Source organism: Palaemon carinicauda, chromosome 25 (genome assembly GCF_036898095.1).
Source record: "Palaemon carinicauda isolate YSFRI2023 chromosome 25, ASM3689809v2, whole genome shotgun sequence".
Classification (NCBI taxonomy): Eukaryota; Metazoa; Arthropoda; class Malacostraca; order Decapoda; family Palaemonidae; genus Palaemon; species Palaemon carinicauda.
Window position 1 is genome coordinate 32,226,454 of NC_090749.1, and position 23,813 is coordinate 32,250,266.

Below are 23,813 nucleotides of genomic sequence, written 5' to 3' on the forward strand. Positions count from 1 at the left end.
AAGTGCAGAGAGTGCGGATGCTCGTCTTCTCATCGGGCAACCTGGAGCAGAGCAGAAAGAAAGAAGAGAGAAAGACTTTGTGCGTTTGGTGGACCTGAAGGACGCTTGTTTTCAAAGATCCGTTCATCAGTCTTACAGGAAGAACTTCTGCTTCATCCTCAGGAGATTAGTAGACCAATTCAAAGCTTTGTGCTTCGACTGTGCACTGCTTACGTAAGTTGTCACTCTGGTCTCATTTTGTGGCTCTTGGACGGGATATGGCTTTTGAGGAGTTTTGTCATCTGTCTGATCCTGGCTTCTTCCAAAAGGCAGTTACTTGAGGTGTTAGACCGACTACCCTCTTTTGTCGCAATCTGGGGTTTGCGATGAATTTTGAAAAGTAGTCTCTCCCTCCTCAACCGAGGATCAAGTGCCTTGGCATGCAGATAGATATGATAGTCTTTCCACCAGACAATCTCATTGACATAACCAGAGTTGTTGCTCCCGTTCCCGTTTGAGAAGCTTATTATTCAACATAGGTGGCTCCACAAGCAATCTCTTCATTAGTGTCTGAGGTGTCACTGGCCGTTAGCTAGCGATCTCCAGTGGTGTAAGATTTGTGGGATAATCTTATCTGGTGGCTGGACAACACAAACCCCACCAAGAGTGCTTCAGGGAAATGGGTCTCAGAAGAAAAGCACCTCAAAATCAACTTTGGAAATGAATGCAGCATTCCTAACACAATAACTTTCCGACGCAGTTTAATAGGGTACTCAGTAGTGTTGATGAGCGACAACGCTACAGTAATAGCATATGTTATGAGGAGCAACTGTCACGCACTCTTGTGAATTGACAAGTTAGGTTTACATCTGGGAAATGGTCTCCTTTAGAGCTATTAGCAAGGTGTCCTACACCAATGGGATCACTTGTACTCTACGTCTTTCCCTCTTTAAACGTGATATTGTGGTGGATCAACAGAGTTTTGATCATGCCCAGGTGTCAGGAGTACCCTGGTGGCTCCCAGATTACCACAATATGAGTGAGATCCTGATATGTTAGCACTTTGAGTCGAGTTCCCCCAGAGAACTGTGAATATTTCCTCCAATCTGTGAAGTCGTTTTTGGTTGGAGACTGTGCAGTGTCTCCTCCGGGCAGAAGACTTCTAGCAAGGGACTGTGCTGGAGATGTGTGAAGGTCTACCATTGGCCTCTGCAGTTATTATCTAAGGAAGAGGACCTTATCTGTGATTGGTGTCATAGAAGGGACACTCTCCCTTCATTACTGCTCTAGCCCAGATAGCAATTATCCTTGTCCCTGTTTTTGCTAAGGAAGCTCTTCTCAGTCATGCTTGGGAAGGCTATTGCTCAGCTTTGAGCAAAGTCCTCTTGACTGAGGAGCTAGATCTATTCTCCTCATGGGAGTTGTCTATGCTATGAAGAGCTTCAAGTAGCCTAGTCTTGTCCACCCCTGGACCTCAGTCCCCAGAGTGGGATGTGATTAGTATTCTCAAGTTTCTTGTGCATGCCCCATATGAACCTTTTAAGATGAGTGTCAGACAAAGATCTGACTCTGTGCATGGTCTTTCAGCCACCTTAGCTTTGTCAAAGTGAATTGGTGAACTTTTGACATCTTGCATATTCCCAGTCAATCTGAAGGACTAAAGGAGGCCGCCTTGGCTTGTTCCGGAGTTTGTGGTCAAGACCCAGCTGCCCATGATACCATGTTTGAGTCCTCCTTCATCTTTTCTCAGGAGGCATCCAGAGGTCATCAGAATTATTGGCTCTCTGTCCTGCCAGTTTACTCTTGGTATGGGCCTAACATCTGTTTCCTCCCTTAAACACTTCACAAGTTCCAGGCCTAAGGTTCAAAGTGTGTCTCCAGCTGACTGACTGAGAAGTCTTCCCTTGCCACCTGTCAGTAGTTCTAACTACCTCGTTCGATGTTAAACGATAACCCTAGCTTCACTGAAACCTTTATGTAAAGGACAAAGGTTTGTATAGTTAGGAGAAATACAAATTACTTAAAATATTTGTGAATTTTCAGCTGGAGAGAAAATGTTGATATTATTTAAAGTTACATAAAACCAAATGGAAATTTTTACAAGAGGATTTGAAAATTCACTTATGTAATAAGATAAGTCTCGTCTTACTCTTCAATTAACTGAATTTGTTGTCCAGTCTATGGTCTTCTGTAACTCGATAGTACTCTTTCCACTTGTTGTGCATTCACAATTATACAAGTGTGAAAAGTGTGAAAGCACCTGACTGGAAAGATGTAGTAGCACAAAGGTACATACTTTAATGTCCCTCTTATGTTTTATCTCACATTACATCAATCTCTAAGTCAAGATAGTTAAGTAATGTACTTCAGATGGAAGCTTGATAATTTTGATGTCTTGTTTTTATAAAATGACAGCAGGTTGTAAGTACTTGTTCATGTTCAGAACATGTACAGAAGGTCCTCAACTTACAAACCTTCGACTTTCAAACATTGAGAGATACAAACACAAAGATAAGATAAAGAAATACCGTAATGAAATAATACTATATCATTTAATACAGTAAGCACGACGACGTTTGTCATAACCTGATATCTATTTCAGATGAAACCCGACTATTTGTTGACTTGCAGCTGAAAATCATAGGCATGGGATTCAAGTTAGGCCTACCCAAGGCCAAAATAAATCAAAATTACTTACAAACAATTCAACTTACAAAAAGCTTCTTGGAACAAATTGAAGTTGAGGACCTATATAGGGAACCTTCCGAGTCACTTTATAGGAACCAATTAAGGACGTTGGGTGTGGTACTTCTGCAAACTCAAACAAGAGTAAGTTGAGACTTATTCTTTTATATGAGGTCATTTTCAACCACTTTTGTAATATTGTGATTGGTTGTCTTCTATATTTGCTGTTACGTGATTGAATAGATAACCATTAATATCGCTTAGTGGAATATTTGGCCCTTCCTCAGAATAATGAGTTTTGCAAATAGAAAAGCAGTTACTGTATAAGGTGATTTTGTTGACTCTTAAGATCTCAACTAATTGCCTTTGTCTTTAGATTTAAAAATGGTTATGTAGCATTCAGTGGCTGACAAGTTTGTTTTTTCTTGCTGAAAAAAGATCCATCAAAGATTTTCCTAAATCTAACCTGTGTATTTTTAAATATTTAACTTAGCCGGTGAATATATAATAGCTGCAACTCTGCGGCTCGACAGAAAACACACTCAAAAAACTCGCGAGCGATCGCTATGAAGGTTGCGGGTGTGCCCACCAGCGCCAACTATCGGCCAGATACCACTCTTGCATGTAAACAAACCCTTCAATTCTTCTCTGTCGACGTTGACGACAAGACGTATCAATACTCGCTGTAGAACCTGGAGTTTTCTCAACATATTTGGTGAAGTACTTCATTTTGGTTTGAGCTTTCGCAGTGCAGGTGTTTTATCTTCATCTTAAATCTTGAACTCGTTTTTGGATAGATTTAATTTTTGATGACAAGAGAGAGAGTATGGACTTTCTTTGACTTTTAAATGGCCGACCCTTCCCTTAGACGGAAGTGTGTTTTAGGCTTTTAGCAATTATCTTATCACGTTATAAATTAATTATAGATTTTCCTCTATATATTTTATATCTCAACCGCCTTTATTAGGCCTCTTCGATTAGCTTTCCATTTATAATAAACATAAAAATAAATTTTAATGATTTGTTTATATGCGACCTTTCCTGAGAGTAGGCGGTCCTAACTTGGAAACCGAAGTTAAACAACGTTGAGCCCTTTGCAATCGTAAATAACTTTTACAGAGCTAATGATTTAAAACTTATTAAATGTAATATTTTTAGTAAATATTTTATGATAGTTTTTTTCTTTGAATAGTCTTCGTACTGTTTCAAAGATGAACTAACGTTTAGTTTATTTATGCTACGCAGTTTGCGCTCTATCGTTACGATAGAGAGAGAGAGTATCACGGTTTCACTTTGCAGAAAGAGTAAATCGATTCTGACGTTTTGTTCTTTTTTCTTTCAAAGCTTAAATGTTTTAAAGACTATTTTAAAGGAACTTTTAATTGAAAAACCTTTCAGTTTTTTTTCCTTTGGTCAAATAACCTGTTTATTGACGAAAGGTAAGTGGGCTCTTCTCTTCGGTGCGAAATCAAGAGAGAGAGAGAGAGAGAGATAGAGACGGAGAGAGAGAGAGAGAGAGATAGAGACGGAGAGAGAGAGAGGAGAGAGAACGTTCCGATCTTTATCTCGTCCCAAGCGAGTAACGTTGTTCTCGAGTTACTCTCGTCCCTAGTCTCTGTACGGGGAGAAAAGATAAAACGTTTTTAGTTTTTATTCTCGTCCCAAGGCACTGTACGGTGAGAGATTGAAAACGTAGTTTTGAATGAACTAGTGTTTAGTCTCTTCCCCAGCCACTGAGTTTTTTTATCTTGAAATATGTTTACTGTTTTTTGCTGGTATTAATGTGCTTACATTATACGACTGATTTCGCAATTACAACCTTTTGATGAGGGTAGAATTGCGTGCTTCAGGTAGAAATCAGTTTTATTCATACCTAATGTGAATTGTTAAAAAATTCGATTTCAGTGAAATAAGTGCAAAACAGAAAATCGTAGTGATAAAGTGATATTGCGCAAAGTGTTATCAGTGTTGCGACCGAGGGTTCGTCTGTTCGTGCCTGTCGTTCGCCTAGTCCGGGACCTCTTGCAAGCTCCCAAGCCCAGGGGAGAAGTAATGTCGTACGACTTATGGGTTCGAGAGGCCTTGATCAGTGAACAGACGTTCCCTCTATGGTATCAGGTGTATCTTACCAAGATCACCCCTACCATAAGGCGAGAGAGACGATTTTCTCCTCGTCATCCGAAGGCTTTTCGCATAAGAAACCGTGGAACAAGGTTTCGAGGCCCTTTAAGCGAAAGTCAGTCCTTTCAGGACAGGTCCAGCGTCCTGGTTTTAACTATTAGGACAGCTCTGACCCTATGCAGTCATCGGAAGACTGCTCGCCGCCTAACAAAAGCGTAACACAGACTCCGAGAGTCTTTTTGTAGGCAAGGTTTTGCAGTCACAGACGTTACCCTCGTCTCTTACCGCAACCATTCCCGTTGATCCTAAATGGGTTGTACGGCAAGACATGCAGAATAAGCTTGCCTCCCTTATGGAAGACTATTCTGCCGATAAGTCCGTTGAGCCTAGCCGTTTATCTCATCGAGATCCTGGCCTTCAGCCACCCTAACGTTCCTTTGTGCGTCCTGTTGACGTTGGCGTAGCCAAGTCACGTCAGTCAGGTTGTTTAGAACCGCACTCGATGCGGTCTCGTGTGGATTTTCAGCCACATTTGGACGTTAGACCACTTGCTGATGCTCCTGTTGACGTTCAGGACGTTCGCCAACAATCGGAGTTGACTTGTTTTGACGCTGAGCGTCAACCTCCGCATTCTAGAGTTGTTTTGACTGCTCAGTCTAGGCGGTCAAAGCAGTCTCGAGTGGACGCTGTGCGTCCTCACGCACCTGTTGTTGTTGACAGTTCACAGACTGTCAAGCAGTTACATGACGTTGCGTCCTGGTCCGCTACTAATGCACCAGTGCGTGTGGACTCTGCTTGTAAAGCATTGCCACCACGGTAGGTCTCTCCCTTGCTTGAGACTCGGCTATTGTCGGACAAGGTTCCTTCAGATGAGGAAGTTGCTGTTCCCCCTCCTACTGATATTCCCTTGAGGACTCTGTCAGACGGAGAGGAGCCTAAAGCTGCTTAGCCCTCTATGGACTTTAAATAAATCATGCTGATTTTTAAGGATCTTTGTCCGGATCTTTTTGTAACTGCTGCTCCTCGTTCGCCTAAACGTCAGAGCTTACACTAGGCCTAGCTACTTCGAAGCCGTTGTTTTATAAGCTAGTGCTCTCTCGCTATTCTAAGAGAGCTTTACGTTTGCTAGGCGACTGGTTTATCACCAGGAGGAGTTTGGGGGAGACAGCCTTTGCTTTCCCTTCTTTTAAGCTGGCTTATAAAGCGAGAGTCTGATATGACACGAGAGAAGTTCTCGGCTTGGGAGTTCCTGCCTCTGCCCAGATAGACTTCTCAAACCTCATAGACCATCCCTGGCGCCTGGCCATGAGACGCTCCAAGATTTTACAGGTCGACTTCAGAGCTATTTTCGAGCCTTTGAAGTTTTGCTGTACAATTATGTCATGCATAAACAAGGCTTTCAGGGATGGCTCCAATGATCTGACAGCCACGTTCTCTGCAGGAACAAGTCCCTCCAATGATTTGGCAGCCATGTTCACTGCAGGAGTACGTAAGAGGCAAGTGCGCTCAATGTGTTCATTGTCAAGACAAACTTCTCGATGAAGTCTACCAGGCTGTCTTGACTGCATTTATGGAAGGCGACTGGATGGTCTCTCTCGACCTTCAGGAGGCATACTTCCACATTCCTATACACCCGGATTCCCAACCGTTTCTGAGGTTTGTTTACAGGAATGTGGGGTACCAGTTTCGAGCCCTGTGCTTTGGCCTCAGTCCTGCGCCTCTCGTGTTTACGAGGCTCATGAGGAATGTGGCAAAATCCCTCCATCTATCGGGGATCCGAGCCTCTCTGTACTTGGACGACTGGCTTCTCAGAGCATCGTCCAGTCTTTGCTGTCTGCAGGATCTACATTGGACGTTGAGTCTGGCCAGGGAGTTGGGACTTTTGGTCAACCTAAAAGTCCCAACTGATCCCATCCCAGATTATTCTATATTTGGGGATGGAGATTCGCAGTCAAGCCTTGCTCGAAGTCCAACTAATGCTGAAACGAAACGTTTATTCAGTCAGGAGTTGGAACAGTCTCGTAGGGACTCTCTCATCCCTGGAGCAGTTTGTCTCACTAGGGAGACTACACCTTCTGCCTCTCCGGTTCCATCTAGCCTCTCACTGGAACTAGGACAAGACATTGGAGACGGTATCATTCCCAGTCTCCGAACCAGTAAAGGCATGCCTGAAATGGTGGGACAGCTATATCAGTCTGAGAGAGGGACTATCCCTAGCAGTCAAGAACCCAAACCACGTGTTGTCCTCAGACGCGTCGGATTTGGGTTGGGGTGCGACCCTGGACGGTCGGGAATGCTCGGGTCTGTGGACCTCAAGTCAGAAGAGCATGCACATCAACGGCAAGGAGCTATTAGCAGTCCACTTGGCCTTGATGATATTAGAAAGCTTCTTCGAAACTAAGTGGTAGAGGTCAACTCAGACAACACCACAACTTTGGCGTACATCTCCAAGCAAGGAGGCACACACTCCTTCACGCTGCTCGAGATCGCAAGGGACCTTCCCTTATGGTCAAGAATTCAAGGCATCTCTCTGTTGACGAGATTCATCCAGGGGGACTTGAACGTCTTGGCAGACTGTCTCAGTCGGAGGGGTCAGGTGATACCCACGGAATGGACCCTCCACAAGGACGTGGGCAAGAGTCTTTGGGCTACTTGGGGTCAACCCACCATAGACCTCTTTGCCTCCTCGTTGACCAAAAGGTTACCAATCTATTGCTCTCCAGTCCTAGATACAGAAGCAATCTACATAGACGCGTTTCTACTGGATTGGTCTTTTCTGGACTTATATGCATTCCCACCATTCAAGATAGTCAACAAGGTACTGCAGAAGTTCGCCTCTCACGAAGGGACAAGGTTGACGTTGGTTGCTACCCTCTGACCCGCGAGAGAGTGGTGCACCGAGGTACTTCAATGGCTGGTAGACTTTCCAAGAAGTCTTCCTCTAACGGTAGATCTGTTACGTCAGCCCCACGTAAAGAATGTCCATCAAAGCCTCCCCACTCTTCGTCTGACTTCCTTCAGACTATCGAAAGACTCTCAAGAGCTAGAGGCTTTTCGAAGGAGGCAGCCAGTGCGATTGCAAGAGCTAGGAAAGCTTCTACCATTAGAGTATACCAGTCGATGTGGGAAGTCTTTCGAGACTGGTGCAAGTCAGCATCTGTGTCCTCGTCCAGTACCTCTGTAGCCCAAATCGCAGATTTTCTTTTACATCTGAGAAAGGTTCACTCCCTTTCAGCTCCCACGATTAAGGGCTACAGGAGCATGTTGGCTTCGGTCTTTCGACATAGAGGCTTAGATCTTTCCAACAATAAAGATCTCCAAGATCTTCTTAAGTCTTTTGAGACCTCTAAGGAACGTCGTTTGGCAACTCCTGGATGGAACTTAGACGTGGTCCTAAGGTTCCTCATGTCAGACAGGTTTGAGCCATTACATTCAGCCTCCCTGAAGGATCTCATCCTCAAGACACTTTTCCTAGTGTGCTTGGCTTCGGCTAAAAGGGTCAGTGAACTTCATGCCTTCAGTAAGAACATCGGCTTTTCTACAGAAAAAAGCCACTTGTTCACTTCAACTTGGTTTCCTGGCCAAAAATGAACTGCCTTCTCGTCCTTTGCCTAAATCTTTTGATATTCCTTGCTTATCAGAGATCGTAGGCAACGAACTGGAAAGAGTATTATGTCCTGTTAGAGCTCTTAAGTTCGATTTAGCTCGTACTAAGTCATTACGAGGGAAATCTGAGGCATTATGGTGCTCAGTTAAGAAACCTTCATTGCCTATGTCAAAGAATGCTTTGTCATATTTTATCAGATTTTTTTAATACGAGAAGCTCATTCTCACTTGAATGAGAAAGACCGATGTTTGCTTAAGGTTAAGACGCACGAAGTTAGAGATATAGCAACCTCCGTGGCCTTCAAGCAAAATAAATCTCTGCAAAGTATTATGGACGCGACTTTTTGGAGAAGCAAGTCAGTGTTCGCGTCATTTTACTTGAAAGATGTCCAGACTCTTTACGAGGACTGCTACACACTGGGTCCATTCGTAGCAGCGAGTGCAGTAGTGGGTGAGGGTTCTACCACTACACTTCCCTAATTCCAATATCCTTTTAATCTGTCTCTCGAAATGTTTTTAATATTGTTTTATGGGTTGTTCGGAAGGCTAAGAAGCCTTTCGCATCCTGGTTGATTTGGCGGGTGGTCAAAGTCATTTCTTGAGAGCGCCCAGATTAGGGGTTTGATGAGGTCCTGTTGTATGGGTTGCAGCCCTTGATACTTCAGCTCCTGGGAGTCTTTCAGCATCCTAAGAGGATCGCTGGGCTCCGTGAGGAAGACAGACTTACAAGGCAGAGTAATCGTCTAAGTCAACTTCCTTACCAGGTACCTATATATTTTGGTTTTGTTATATTGATAACTGTCAAAATGAAAAAACTCTTATCTTATACGCTGTAAACTTAATTAACTCTGGTCTCTACCCACCACCTCGGGTGTGAATCAGCTATTATATATTCACCGGCTAAGTTAAATATTTAAAAATGATATTTTAATTATAAAATAAATTTTTGAATATACTTACCCGGTGAATATATAAATTAAATGACCCTCCCTTCCTCCCCAATAGAGACGCAGCGGGACGAGAAGAATTGAAGGGTTTGTTTACATGCAAAAGTGGTATCTGGCCGATAGTTGGCGCTGGTGGGCACACCCGCAACCTTCATAGCGATCGCTCGCGAGTTTTTTGAGTGTTTTCTGTCGAGCCGCAGAGTTGCAGCTATTATATATTCACCGGGTAAGTATATTCAAAAATTTATTTTATAATTAAAATATCATTTTAACAAAACTTTTATTAGAGGAATTTTCAGCATCTGTTATATTTATGAAGTATTTCGATTGATGTGAGAATAGTATTTAGGGTGTAGAAGTGTATATTCTGGAAGGGTATAGTACTCGATATTATCTTAGTCCTGTGATTTGTTGCGGCCACTTTGAGCCTTATCATTTGCCGTGTTCTTACCAAGCCGTTTGGTTTCTTTAACTTGAGAGAGTCCTAGCCTAGAATTCCACCTGAAGAACTCTAGGTCAAATTCCTAGGACGAGTCACGCTCTTCACCTTCACACACAGCTTATGTAGGCCGCAGCAGTTTCACAGCAATGCTAGCGAGGCGCAGGGACTCCTTATTCCTTGAGTACTTACACACTCAAATATTGAGTCCCCGAGTCCCCGGACGAAGCCAAAAGCCAGTATGGCAGGGACTTACCACCCTTCCTAAGGGTTGGGTCACCCTATGTAAATAGCGTGGTTTGTATTTCAGTTACGGAACAAATGACAAATTCGTAGATAATTTGTATTTTTCCTAACTATACAAACCTTAGCTATTTACACATATTTGCCTGCCAGCCCTGTCCCCCAGGATAAGTCCTACCTCTAAGCAAAGTGAAGCACTCACAAGTGTGTGTGTGTATGTGTGGGAGGGGTAGCAAGCTACCCCTCCCTATCCCCCCCCTAACTAGCAGTGGGGTAGTAAACCCTTGTTAAAATTCTTATGGCTCGTCATTCAGCTACGCTGAAGTAATTATCCTATGTAAATAGCTAAAGTTTGTATAGTTAGGAAAAATACAAATTATCTACGAATTTGTCATGTTGCCTTGATGTCCACCTTCCATTCAAGGAAAATATTAATAGCATAGAAGTATAATTGTTTGGTCTTTCAAAGACAATATCTAATAAATTATTTAGAGTTCATATTGAGTAAACTCTTCAATATCTCAGGGTCTTTTACATTATAGATGTTCTGTCTTCATCAGTGCTGTTATCAACTTTGTGATAACATTGATATATTTATCCTCGCATATCTTTCAGGTACGCTTGCTCCTCCTTTACTAGGTGGAAGGAGCGATATCATTCTCCAGTCACAAGTGGAATATTCGTAAGAACTATGCAGGAAGAAAATATGTGTGGGAGCCGGCCAGCCTTCATCTTTAGGACTAAATCTACCCTTCTTGGAAGAAAGATATATCAGTCAAGGATGGAAAATTCATTCTTCAAATACAGTACCCTAGAATTGCTGAGAAAGTTTAAATATTAGATGTTTTGTTTAGTTGTATGGTAATTTTCAGCTGGCTACTCCAAATCTCATTCATAAAGCCCATCTTTGTTTAATCACTGTTAGATACTTTACTGTATTTGGTTTAGCACTGTTGTAAGCAACTGTCTTCAGATTTAGACCCTCCATCAGTTTACCTCGAACTTTGCCTCATTGAAAAGTTTTTAATATTATTTAAGAAAATCGTGAATCTTCAATTAAACAATGGTCATAGCATCAGTTCGTATGCCCCTAACAGTTGCAACACTTTCCTCAACTTTCCAACTTCTCTTACTCTGTCTTGTTCAAGTTGTCTTCCCACATTTGAGAACAGATCCTTCAGCTCAGCATAGGAGATTACAGAGATGAGAGTTGATAGTATAGTCAGGCTCTCTTAGAAAATAAATTAATAAATGACTGAAATCTACCTATAGTTAGACCTCTGTCTATATAAGATGAAACCCTTGAAGGTATTGGCTAGTAGAGGGCAGAGGTCATTGGAGGAGCTCCTCTCCAAAAAGGGTGTAATTGAGTAAGCCTACTTTGTACCTTAGATTTCCCTGTGCTGATACAAACTGTGTTGATAAAGATCTTAGATTCCTTAGAAAAGAAATACTAGCTAAGCAGAGTAATACATTTCGTATATAAGAGTTCAATAAGCAGATTTATTTCCTTTGATTACTCCGCAATAACTCTACAGTACTTTATCAAGCATAATGTCAATCAAGACATAAGTTCAGATTCTTGAGTTATTGGTCTCCCTTTTTATACTATCACTACACAGGCAATCATTCTAGTGTGATTTGGGTTTTGTAGATTCCAAGTATTGATAATACTTTATACATACACACATACATACATATACCAAGGCACTTCCCCCAATTTTGGGGGGTAGCCGACATCAACAAATGAAACAAAAACAAAAAAGGGGACCTCTACTCTGCGTTCCTCCCAGTCTAACAAGGGACTCAACCATGTTCAGCTGGTACTGCTAGGGTGCCACAGCCCACCACCCCACATTATCCACCACAGATGAAGCTTCATAATGCTGAATCCCCTACTGCTGCTATCTCCGCGGTCATCTAAGGCATTGGAGGAAGCAGCAGAGCCTACCGGAACTGTCACAATCGCTCGCTATTCATTCCTATTTCTAGCGCTCTCTTACCTCTCTTACATCTATCCTCCTATCACCCAGAGCTTTCTTCACTCCATCCATCCACCCAAACCTTGGCCTTCCTCTTGTACTTCTCCCATCAAGTCTTGCATTCATCACCTTCTTTAGCAGACAGCCATTTTCCATTCTCTCAACATGGCCAAACCACCTCAACACATTCATATCCACTCTAGCTGCTAACTCATTTCTTACACCCGTTCTCACTCTCACCACTTCGTTCCTAACCCTATCTACTCGAGATACACCAGCCATACTCCTTACACACTTCATCTCAAACACATTCAATTTCTGTCTCTCCATCACTTTCATTCCCCACAACTCCGATCCATACATCACAGTTGGTACAATCACTTTCTCATATAGAACTCTCTTTACATTCATGCCCAACCCTCTATTTTTTACTACTCCCTTAACTGCCCCCAACACTTTGCAACCTTCATTCACTCTCTGACGTACATCTGCTTCCACTCCACCATTTGCTGCAACAACAGACCCCAAGTACTTAAACTGATCCACCTCCTCAAGTAACTCTCCATTCAACATGACATTCAACCTTGCACCACCTTCCCTTCTCATACATCTCATAACCTTACTCTTACCCACATTAACTCTCAACTTCCTTCTCTCTCACACACTTCTAAATTCTGTCACTAATCGACCAAGCTTATTATAAATGATAAACATCATCATAAACATTGTAAATATTTTGGTGAAATTCTCTTGTAGGTTACTACGTATTGTAAACCTTTAGTTGAACAGAGTCGTCTTGACCGTTGTTCCCAACATGTGAATCGCTCGGCCAATTGGCTCTCAGTGTTGAGGCTGGTTACTTAGCTAACCTTGATCATTGATTATAATGTGAAACTAAGTTTATGTCAAAGGAGTTGGACAGCTAACTGAGCATTGACTGAAGGATATAGATAAGAGAAGGCAAGTCATCAAAAGGTTACTAGATAGAAGCTTTAGGTTCCATACAGTTTTCTTTGCAGGGCTAACTACAGTCAATACCTTGTGGGGAGGTTTGTGATGTATATATTATAGATAGGTCACTTGTGTGTATATTGTGTACTTAAAAAAGCACAAAGGATAAGATACATAAACCATTTTGACAGATTTAGTCAGTTCCAAACTTCAAACCAGATTACCATAAGAAGAGACTTTTTGTCTCCCAAAATATCAACATTGTGTCACATATTGTTTCTTATTATCTACAAAATCAGTGAATTGGTAAACATTTCATTCATTATTGTGTATAATGAAGGATAAACATTATTCTACACAACTTATATAATGTAATAAAACTTCCCTCTTTGGTATTTTCCATTTCATGGACTTACGTTGTCATGTCACTTCCCTCTTAATTCAATTCTTAAAATTTTCTATAATTTTTTGTCACTTTCTAATGAATTGCTGAAGATATTTTTATTTGATTGTATGCATAAGACCCTTTCTTTTTAGAACTTTTAAATCTTTCTTATGGTCTTTTAATTGTGTTTGTTAGCTGATAACCACTTTTGAACTTTGCTTGCTTTATGGTCCAACATTCACTTCAGATGAACTTTGAAATATAGATGTCAGTCATATATTTAAAGCTTCAAAATAGCCTAACAACCATATGTTTTCAATAGCAACATCAGAGATTTGTTTGTAACACTTTCAACAGCTTCTTAGAATTATGTCAAAGTATTTGTACATTATTTTTCTGAAACTTCTGCTCAGCTGAATCCCGTTTTGCAAACGGTGTTATGGAGCGAAGAATAAGATTATTGATTTTGAAGTTGTGATGTAAATAAAAGATTGCTTTAATGTTTATTAACCTTTACAGCGAATAAATTTATTTTTACTCTGTCATGACAAAATCGTGAAACTCTTATGTTTGACCGAGAAAGAGAGAATTGTTGTTTAATATCGGTTTTGTGAAATGAGATGTTGTTCTATGATTTAGGTTTGCTTTGAACTGAAGAGGTTTTAATTTTCTGGTTGATGATAGACATCGAGACATTGTTATTTTATGCACTGTAACTCATCTTTTGAGTCTGTGGGAAGAATCTCTATTGATTTTATGATATGATGCAAGAACCATTTTAGGTATGTTCTGGAATATCAGGTAAAAGTGCTGTTTATAGAATTGCCTCTGTATGGGAGTCATGTTTTAATAGGATTTCTTTTAGAGGAGTAAATTGATTGTTTTAGGATTTTAAATTTTGTATCCCCGTATTTCTATTAAAATCCAATTTTAGATTTTTGGTATGTTAGTGTAAGTGAGCATTGTTAAATACAGACTAGATTCTAAAACCTTTCTTTATTACAATAAGTTAAACAGGTGTAACAGGAAGTTAAAGTCCCAAGAAGTATTATTGATAACTTTGAGGGAAATGTTTTGTCTAATGTTCTGTCAGACTAAAAAGGAAATTATTTAGTTTTTTCATAACTTTCTACCTCTCCGTTGAGTCACAGAACTCTTCTCTTCTTTTCCCTAAAATTCTTTCTCCTGAATACTACTACAAAATTATACCATTATCATCGACTTTTTTATAGACGCACAAGTTCTCATCTATTTTTTTTTTTCACTTTAAGAGCTTCGTCTCCTTCCAGTGTACTGTACTCTTTTGTTCACTATTGGCCTTTGTTACATTCCTTTACTTTCCTGTGATTGTACGGGTCATTTTCCTACTAATTAATATGGGACTTTTTATTCCTTCTGTGCTTATCACTTTTTTTAAATCATCTTTGTTTATGAATTTATATAATGTCGTTGGTCAAAGTATTGTCATTCGATGAATTTCTGTAACCTGGTTTTCAAGTCACATTCTATATAAAAATATCTTATGGGATTAGACTTGATATGAGAGCTTCATTTACTTGTGTGATTTATGCATGAATTCATTGTAGTTGTAGATATGTGTTTACATTATTTTTTTTCCCAATAATTTCTTGGTCCTTCTTACAGGTCCTCATCCTGTTATTTCCATATCTACAGGTTTTATTTAAAATTCTTAGACATTTCTGAAACATAAAGTAATTATTTCATCTCTTACATCGCTGACTTGGTTTATTTTTAGCTTGACAGAACATTGGTCAAAATACTTGTACTTAGGGGAATCAAATTTTAGTCTGGAGTTGAGAAATCTGAAATATTAAGAGCATAGATAAATCCATTGATAGTTTTAAAGCAATTAGCATTTCTTTAATTGTAAATGAGTTTATTATACTGTTCAGATGTTTAGTTATGCTCATAGTGTCAGTTATTTTTATACTTTTGGCTCCAAGTTTTAGATTTCATTGTCTCTTGAGAGAGTTTCATGGTTAGTCAAATCAAATGGCAGAAGAAAGATTTCAAGATAAATTATATTTTTGTGTCATTTGGGAAGGAAAGAATTAATGAATAATTGTATCTGGAAGCAGTTAGTCATGAGGTTATACCAAATTATACCAAGAAATAATTGTTTGGTTAGCTTTTGTGTACGGCCACAATATTGATTTTGTAAGGTGATAGAGACTTGATCTAACCCAACTATTATTGACTGTTCCTCTGGGCCGTATTGCAAGCACAAACTGTTTATCTGTGGCCCAAACTATCACAGATTTGAGCAACTAAATGTTACTTGCATTCGTGTCGTTGTGTTGGTCAGTGGTTCAATTTGAAAAAAACCAAAATAAATTATTTTATTTTCCAGTTCATTTATTAAAGGTGTCTGGTTTCAGTTCCAGTTCCATCAGAATAGATGCTCACCAGAACGTCAGCCAGGCAAGCCCAACCCCCTACTTTGGTGCCCTACCACAGCAGTAGCCTCCCCAGTAAACAGCTTAAACTCACGTTCCTGGGCGGGTATCGATCTCTTGCCACACGAATGCGAGGCAAACACGTTACCACTGTACTAGCCAGGAGGCTAATAATGTTTACGCAGTAATGTTTGGCCTCGTAAAATTTATTCAATCTATTCCTTTAGATTTTGTACATTGGTTTTCCTGGTCTTGTTTTTCTTGACCACTTTCAATCAACTGATAAGACCTGGGTGTCTAATGTGTACATCTGAACTGGTTTGATCCTACCTTTGTTTGTCTTGCTTTTTTTCTCAGTAATGACAATCTTTTATATTGAGCCAAATGTTTGAATGTTGAAACTGTCTATTGTCAACAGCTGACTTGATTGCAAGAGAAATTTTCTATGTTCTTTGTTCCTCCTCATTTAACGTGTTTTTGTCCAGTTGTTCTGAAGAGGATCCTGTGCCGTACCTGGAATACTTTCCAAAGTTTTCTTTCTTTTGGATTTCCCCATAATTTCAATTATTTATTACATGGCTTAAAAGTCAACTGTCCCCCGGGGGAATTCCTGTGTAATCTATTGAATATTTAAAGTACTGTAGTTCTAGGTGGTCTTTTCAAGATCATCTCAAGTCTTAAATTATAATTTGTATATAAAGTTTTTGTAGATTTCCTTTAAAATTTAATATAATGAACTTTTCCCTATTCACTAACATTTCTATCTACTTCCTGTTCTTTGGGAGAGATTGTATTCATTGCTTCTCTTTAAGTGCAACTGCTTTGTTGTTTCATGATATTCTGGACTTTTCCATGAGATTTTCCTGATGTAAAATGGCCGTACCACAAACATTGGAAATATGTGGTCATGTACTTTAGCTGTTGACGTTTCCTGTTGTCTTTAGTTGGCTCCAACAGAATTTAATTGTCGTTATGCCAATCCATCTCTTTTGAGGAAGGCCGATGACATCATTTTTTGTATTCATAGGATTCTGTTCTTTTAACTCTTAGTTGGGAAATTGCTCTTCTGGTTTTTCCACAGAAAAGTTCCTGCTCATTTCAAAGCAGCAGTATAAAGTAGCTGGTAGGATACCAACGTGATATTCCACGAGTCAAAGGTGGGAAACACTTTTAGGGAAAATACTTTCTGTTTCAGCTGGAAATTAGTTCCAGTTTCTGAACTTGAAAACCTTTGCTGTATCCAGTTGGATGAGACTTGTTATCTTGCTGTCTGTATTGCATTTGATAAGCAAGAAATGTTGCACTTTACCCTTTTGACCTTATCAGCACAACATATTCCTTTACATTAATTCGATTATAATCTGTTTTCCTGTTTTGTTACAACCCGACTATATTGGTCCTTGCTGTCTGCATTGTGTTCTCTGCATTGCATTTGATAAGCAAGAAATATTGTTCTTTCTCCTTTGGACTTGATTTGCACAACTTGATCCTTTGCAATTTGTATTTCTATTTCTGTCCCAATACAATATTGGTCCTTGTCGAGGAACAAATTAATTCTGATGGCCACAATTTGGTTGATGAATAGGTAAAAGAGATAGTTTCAATTTGTATTGATTTCTATATCTTTTTAAGTTTATTCTTTATAACTCAAACTATTTTTCTACACTGGGCTGCTTCCCTATATTGAGGTCCTCAGGCTTGTAGCAATCTGCATTTCCAAGCACCACTGGTAATGGCCAGATTTTTATCTGTAGACTATTTCAGTTAAAAAAGATCGCTGGAATTTGTAGCCTTGTTGCTACACTTCTGTTTTTGTCACTTTTCTTCCGTTGGAGTGTCCAACCTCTTGACCTTTACTCTCTAGTCGCAACTACATTTTTTTTGCCTCCTTTGTTGCAACTATGTCAAATGTCCTAACACCACCATATTGATCAAATGAACAATGTTGGAGAGATGTTTGTCAAAGTGATTCTCTCTCTTCATACAAATTCATCCGTTCATGTAACAGTCTTTTTCCCCAATAATTTTTGAGCTATTTTTTACAAGCTGTCAATGCAAGAGCCCGTGTATTGCATAAAGCAAGGCATTCTTAAACAAACGAACAAAGCTATTCAATTGTAAATAGTGCCTCCTCACCTCTCAGACTGACTGCCCAGACACAATGAGGTAATGTTCTGTCACCCAATATACTCTGGATGTGTAGAGTTGAGATAATGAAAGTCATCTATGTTGGTCATTTTCAAAGCAGTTAAGACACTACCAGTTGATAATGGTATAGTTTACTGAATACCCACAAAGATATCATTGCAGCCAGCTATGATAAAGCATTTAGTGCAAGAAGTTTATTGCAAAATAAATCAATTGTTGAGGCTTTTCAAAGGTGATTTGCAAGATAGTGTAGGAAAAAAATTATACAGATTGGAGAAAACTTTACTACAAAATGCTTTTACATTAATTTTTCAAGGGGTAGAGTAATGAATTGAGTAAAAAGATACAATATAATTGAAAATGTATAGATAGAGGAGGATACAATAAAAATTCATAAGTAGACATAGTAATTTTATTAACACCAAATACCTATAATTATACAAGTCAAAGTGCCTAAAAGCACCTCTTGGGTTGCATGGGACAGGGAGTGCAGTGTGGCCACCCACCTGAAGAGGAGGGAAAAGGAAAGAAGATGAAGAGGAGGTATGGGATCCCAGACACTTCTTCATTCACCCCGCCCCCTCTCTCTTCCTCATTCTCCCTCCCCCTTTCCTTGGTGACTCTGTGAGTTTCTCTGATTCTTTCCCTCAGTGTCCCACTCTCTCTCTCTCTCTCTTACCCAAGTCTCTGTTTCAACCATTTTCCTCCAGATGTTCAGTTCTGTAACTTTGGTCTGAAATATGATGACTTCTTAGTATTTGCCTAATCAGTCAAATTGACCTGAAGGAATATTTCATTTATGAGTGACCCTTAAATAGTTCTTGCCAGTAATTTTGTTCATTTATAAAGGGACTTTTAATGTTTTTTAGGAAAAATAAGTGGTTCACTGAAGTTTATATTGCATTTGTCAAAATAATTTGTCTGTTACTCATTGTGTGCTGTTATTTTGATCAAATTGGTAGCAAACTTTTCTAATGAATACATATCACTTTTTCCCTGAGTGGTATTTCTGTTTTTTTAAGCAAATTTAGAAATGATTTAGTACATCATTTTAGTGTTTTGTAGGAGAAAATATCACTTATTTTTGATACAGAGGTTTCTTAATGAATAAACATCAATTAACCTGTGATGTTATTTCTGTAGATTGTTCAAATGCAAATCTAGAAATGGTGAGTGACTGAAACACAAGTACAGGATTTGATGTATATTTGTATGAGAAAATAACTCTTAAAAGACTTTACATGGATAAGGAATTATTTAAAATCCTTCTCCTTTCCCAAAGGAACAGGAAATCACCGTCTCAAAAACTTTGCAAGATTTTCTTTGAGATAAAAAGAGAAAATGAAAACCCAACCAAGGCCCTCCCCAAGTCCCACCTAGTAACAAATGATTAAAGCAGTTTCTATTCTTTAAAGAAAGGTGTTACTAAGTCCTTGAATGTTTTCATTTTCTCTTTTCATCTTTTTTTTTTTTTTTGCAATTTATTTTCATATACAGTTTCACATTAATGTATAAGATTAAACTGCTTATTTTACTTTTTACATTCTGACCTTCAATCTCCCTGGTTGAACAATCTTATGAGAACTTCTTTAACAAGACAAATTACAATTTTTATATTTATTTAAGTCTAAAAATTTCTTTGGTCGCTAAAACGCCACAACACGTTCAGACGAGATGAGATACACAATTCTTTATCTAAAACATCATCTTCGGTCAAATGCAACATAAAGTCACTTCAATAAAATAGTATCAAAAGACATTAAGGCCATTCTCGCATCGGCAATAATTGCGGAAATATTTCTATTCAAATTCCATTAAAAATTACACGGGAACCATAAACACCAAATTGTGCAGACAAAGACACAGAATACTTCATGGGTCACACGCTTCCATCTCTTGAGCCAAAGACAATTTTCCAAAGAAAACCACAGCCTGTAGTCGACCGAATCCTATGCGAACCTCTTACACTAGACTTGTAACAAATCCTGAATAGAAGAATCATGGTATCCCCAAGCGCTTGTCAGGGCTATGTGAGGAAAACATTATCGGCTGAATATGGAACACTTGCATGGGTTTGGTACAGTTAATTGGCATCTTAAATGTCTTCCAGTCTTTTAAACTGGAATGCTGATGTCCAGAGTATTTGAGTTGCCTCTCTTCAACCAGTGACATGTTTTTGAACCAACCTCAGAAACACACTTCTAAGTATCAATGCACCAAATGAATTCAATATAATTCATATGCTTTTGGAATGTTAACAACATAATGTATATTCCAAAGAAGAAAAATACAGTACAGAACAGAACCTGAAGGCACAGGAATGCATAGTCATTTCATCAGTCCAGACAGCTTCTGTAACAACGCAAATGTTTGATCGCAAAACAGAAGCTCTGCTTCAAAAATTTCACGATAAGTAGTTTCATTATAAAGTACCATACTTCAATGGTATTCAGTTGCCTCTCTACTGAAATCTGGATAAACAATCTTTTACTCCAAGGTGGACAAGTCCAAAGTCTAGGAGATAACTGTAACAAAGAAACTTGACTGCAAAACACGGTCATAGACAACCAATATTGACAAAAAGTCCTTATGAACGACACATGAAATAATATCTATTAGAACAAGTATTTTCATAAGAGTATCTGCCCTGCAGAGAAAAGGCTTCTCATAAAACTTGTCTAAGATGTTACTTCCTTCCAGATTAGAAATAATCTTCCCATTATTACACTGAAAGAAAGTTAATGAAATCGCAATCGAGACAAAGAGCATCGTTTATTGAAAAACTTCTTGACATCTCATCGCAGCAAAAGCAGGAGTTAGATCATAAAGAAGAGAGAATGTCAAATCCAAATTAAAGTAAAGAAAAATGTAGAGATAATACCAAAGAGGTTTTCTGAGATAATCCCACAAGAATATGAGGACGATTGAGGACAAAACTTGTACCTGGATATATAGGAACAACACTTTCTCAGAGTCATAATCTATCACTATGTCGTTATCCATTCATATTCTCCTAAAACTTTGTTAGGAAAGGGCAAAAAAGACAAAAAGCAAAGAGCAGTAATTCTCAACTTCTCAAATTACAAACTAATATACAATGCCAACAATGTACCAAACTGGATGAAGACTACCAACCTCCCATCACTGAACCTGGCAAATGCGGTCAACTTGGATAAATATGACTCAAGTTCCCCCAAAAGCCTGAAATGACCTGAAGGTCTTCCAGTACCTTCAACTATCCACAAACTAAAATGATTCCATCAACATACAAGCATAAATATCACATCTATTGTCTCCTCTCGCTGCATTTTTATCATCCAAAACTTTAACTATGGACCAATTGGTGTATCCTTAAGGTTCCAGATGCAAATCAAAGGAACAGATGACCATAAAATAATTTCCAGAGGATGTGAATCCCCTCATCATTATTGGACATTTGAACACAGATGTCAACCAACAACACCTGTTTCTCAGCGTCCTTTTCAACATGAAAAACAATTCATTAGATTATCTTCTTGATCAAAAGATCAAAAAGATCTACAAAGACATTTCTGGGTCGACCTGTGGCGGCCGGTGAAAAGGGGTCCTTCTAATATACCTTTTCTGATAAAACCTTCCAATTATACCAGAGAAAGATAAAAGCATGGAATGCAGAGGTTACTACCCTCGCGCGAGCACCTTGTGGGTGTCGTGTATAAAGCAAAGGCGCGTGAAAGCCACTATTCACAGGTTGTCTTCCATTTAGTTAATTCCTTCGTCAAAGGGATGGGCCAATATAGAGGCACCAGCTACGCTACCCGAACCACGCCACCCACGCCCCGACGCGAGCGCCATCTGAACAACATCCTTCTGTATTGGACATGATGGCTTGAAAAGGAAAGGGTGGGATCGTGCAAAAGAAAAGGGAAGGGTTTCACCGGGCGCCACAGGCCTCTCCCCAGAAATAGATTTTTCCTTCGTCAAAATCCCTTTTCTAGATCGACCTGTGGCGGCCGGTGAAAATGTACCAGAGAATGCCTTCCAAGCCCAATAATAACTAGTAATGAGGGGAGAGAAAAAACACCATGTAAGGAAAACCATATATTATATTAAGGTAAGTAAGCATAAATCATAAAATAGCCACAGGACATAGTGAGCGTAAGGCTAAACAAACATGATAACAAGGAAGCCTCCGAGTATCAGAGCACAACAAGCAACAAAACTGACATGGCTAAGAATACCCCAACACTAAATTTACGGTTAACACATTAAAATGATATTTTAATTATAAAAAAATTTTTGAATATACTTACCCGGTGAATATATAATAGCTGCAACTCTGCGGCTCGACAGAAAACACACTAAAAAAACTCGCGAGCGATCGCTATGAAGGTTGCGGGTGTGCCCACCAGCGCCAACTGTCGGCCAGATACCACTCTTGCATGTAAACAAAACCTTCAATTCTTCTCGTCCCGCTGTGTCTCTATTGGGGAGGAAGGGAGGGTCATTTAATTTATATATTCAAAGGGTAAGTATATTCAAAAATTTATTTTATAATTAAAATATAATTTTTAAATATTTAACTTAGCCGGTGAATATATAATAGCTGATTCACACCCAAGGCGGTGGGTAGAGACCAGAGTTAATTAAGTTTACAGCGTATAAGCTAAGAGTTTTTTCATTTTGACAGTTATCAATATAACAAAACCAAAATATATAGGTACCTGGTAAGGAAGTTGACTTAGACGATTACTCTGCCTTGTAAGTCTGTCTTCCTCACGGAGCCCAGCGATCCTCTTAGGATGCTGAAAGACTCCCAGGAGCTGAAGTATCAAGGGTTGCAACCCATACAACAGGACCTCATCAAACCCCTAATCTGGGCGCTCTCAAGAAATGACTTTGACCACCCGCCAAATCAACCAGGATGCGAAAGGCTTCTTAGCCTTCCGAACAACCCATAAAACAATATTAAAAACATTTCAAGAGACAGATTAAAAGGATATTGGAATTAGGGAAGTGTAGTGGTAGAACCCTCACCCACTACTACACTCGCTGCAACGAATGGACCCAGTGTGTAGCAGTCCTCGTAAAGAGTCTGGACATCTTTTAAGTAAAATGACGCGAACACTGACTTGCTTCTCCAAAAAGTCGCGTCCATAATACTTTGCAGAGATTTATTTTGCTTGAAGGCCACGGAGGTTGCTATATCTCTAACTTCGTGCGTCTTAACCTTAAGCAAACATCGGTCTTTCTCATTCAAGTAAGAATGAGCTTCTCGTATTAAAAAAATCTGATAAAATATGACAAAGCATTCTTTGACATAGGCAATGAAGGTTTCTTAACTGAGCACCATAATGCCTCAGATTTCCCTCGTAATGACTTAGTACGAGCTAAATCGAACTTAAGAGCTCTAACAGGACATAATACTCTTTCCAGTTCGTTGCCTACGATCTCTGATAAGCAAGGAATATCAAAAGATTTAGGCCAAGGACGAGAAGGCAGTTCATTTTTGGCCAGGAAACCAAGTTGAAGTGAACAAGTGGCTTTTTTCTGTAGAAAAGCCGATGTTCTTACTGAAGGCATGAAGTTCACTGACCCTTTTAGCCGAAGCCAAGCACACTAGGAAAAGTGTCTTGAGGGTGAGATCCTTCAGGGAGGCTGAATGTAATGGCTCAAACCTGTCTGACATGAGGAACCTTAGGACCACGTCTAAGTTCCATCCAGGAGTTGGCAAATGACGTTCCTTAGAGGTCTCGAAAGACTTAAGGAGATCTTGAAGATCTTTATTGTTGGAAAGATCTAAGCCTCTATGTCGAAAGACCGAAGCCAACATGCTCCTGTAGCCCTTAATCGTGGGAGCTGAAAGGGAGTGAACCTTTCTCAGATGTAAAAGAAAATCTGCGATTTGGGCTACAGAGGTACTGAACGAGG

General features: G+C 39.5%; 2 protein-coding genes and 1 long non-coding RNA gene across 3 annotated transcripts in view; all 3 read left to right on the forward strand.

Annotated features, from left to right (window-relative positions):
* Nucleotides 1-23,813, forward strand: part of LOC137618979 (hepatitis A virus cellular receptor 2 homolog) — a 600,331-nt gene that overhangs the window by 216,120 nt on the left and 360,398 nt on the right. The gene's annotated exons all lie outside the window — the stretch shown is intronic.
* Nucleotides 1-23,813, forward strand: part of LOC137618653 (uncharacterized) — a 170,539-nt gene that overhangs the window by 50,082 nt on the left and 96,644 nt on the right. The gene's annotated exons all lie outside the window — the stretch shown is intronic.
* On the forward strand, nucleotides 2,588-17,733 carry LOC137618654 (uncharacterized). Its single transcript, XR_011039775.1, has 2 exons — nucleotides 2,588-2,808; nucleotides 10,636-17,733. It is a non-coding gene; the product is annotated as an uncharacterized lncRNA (long non-coding RNA).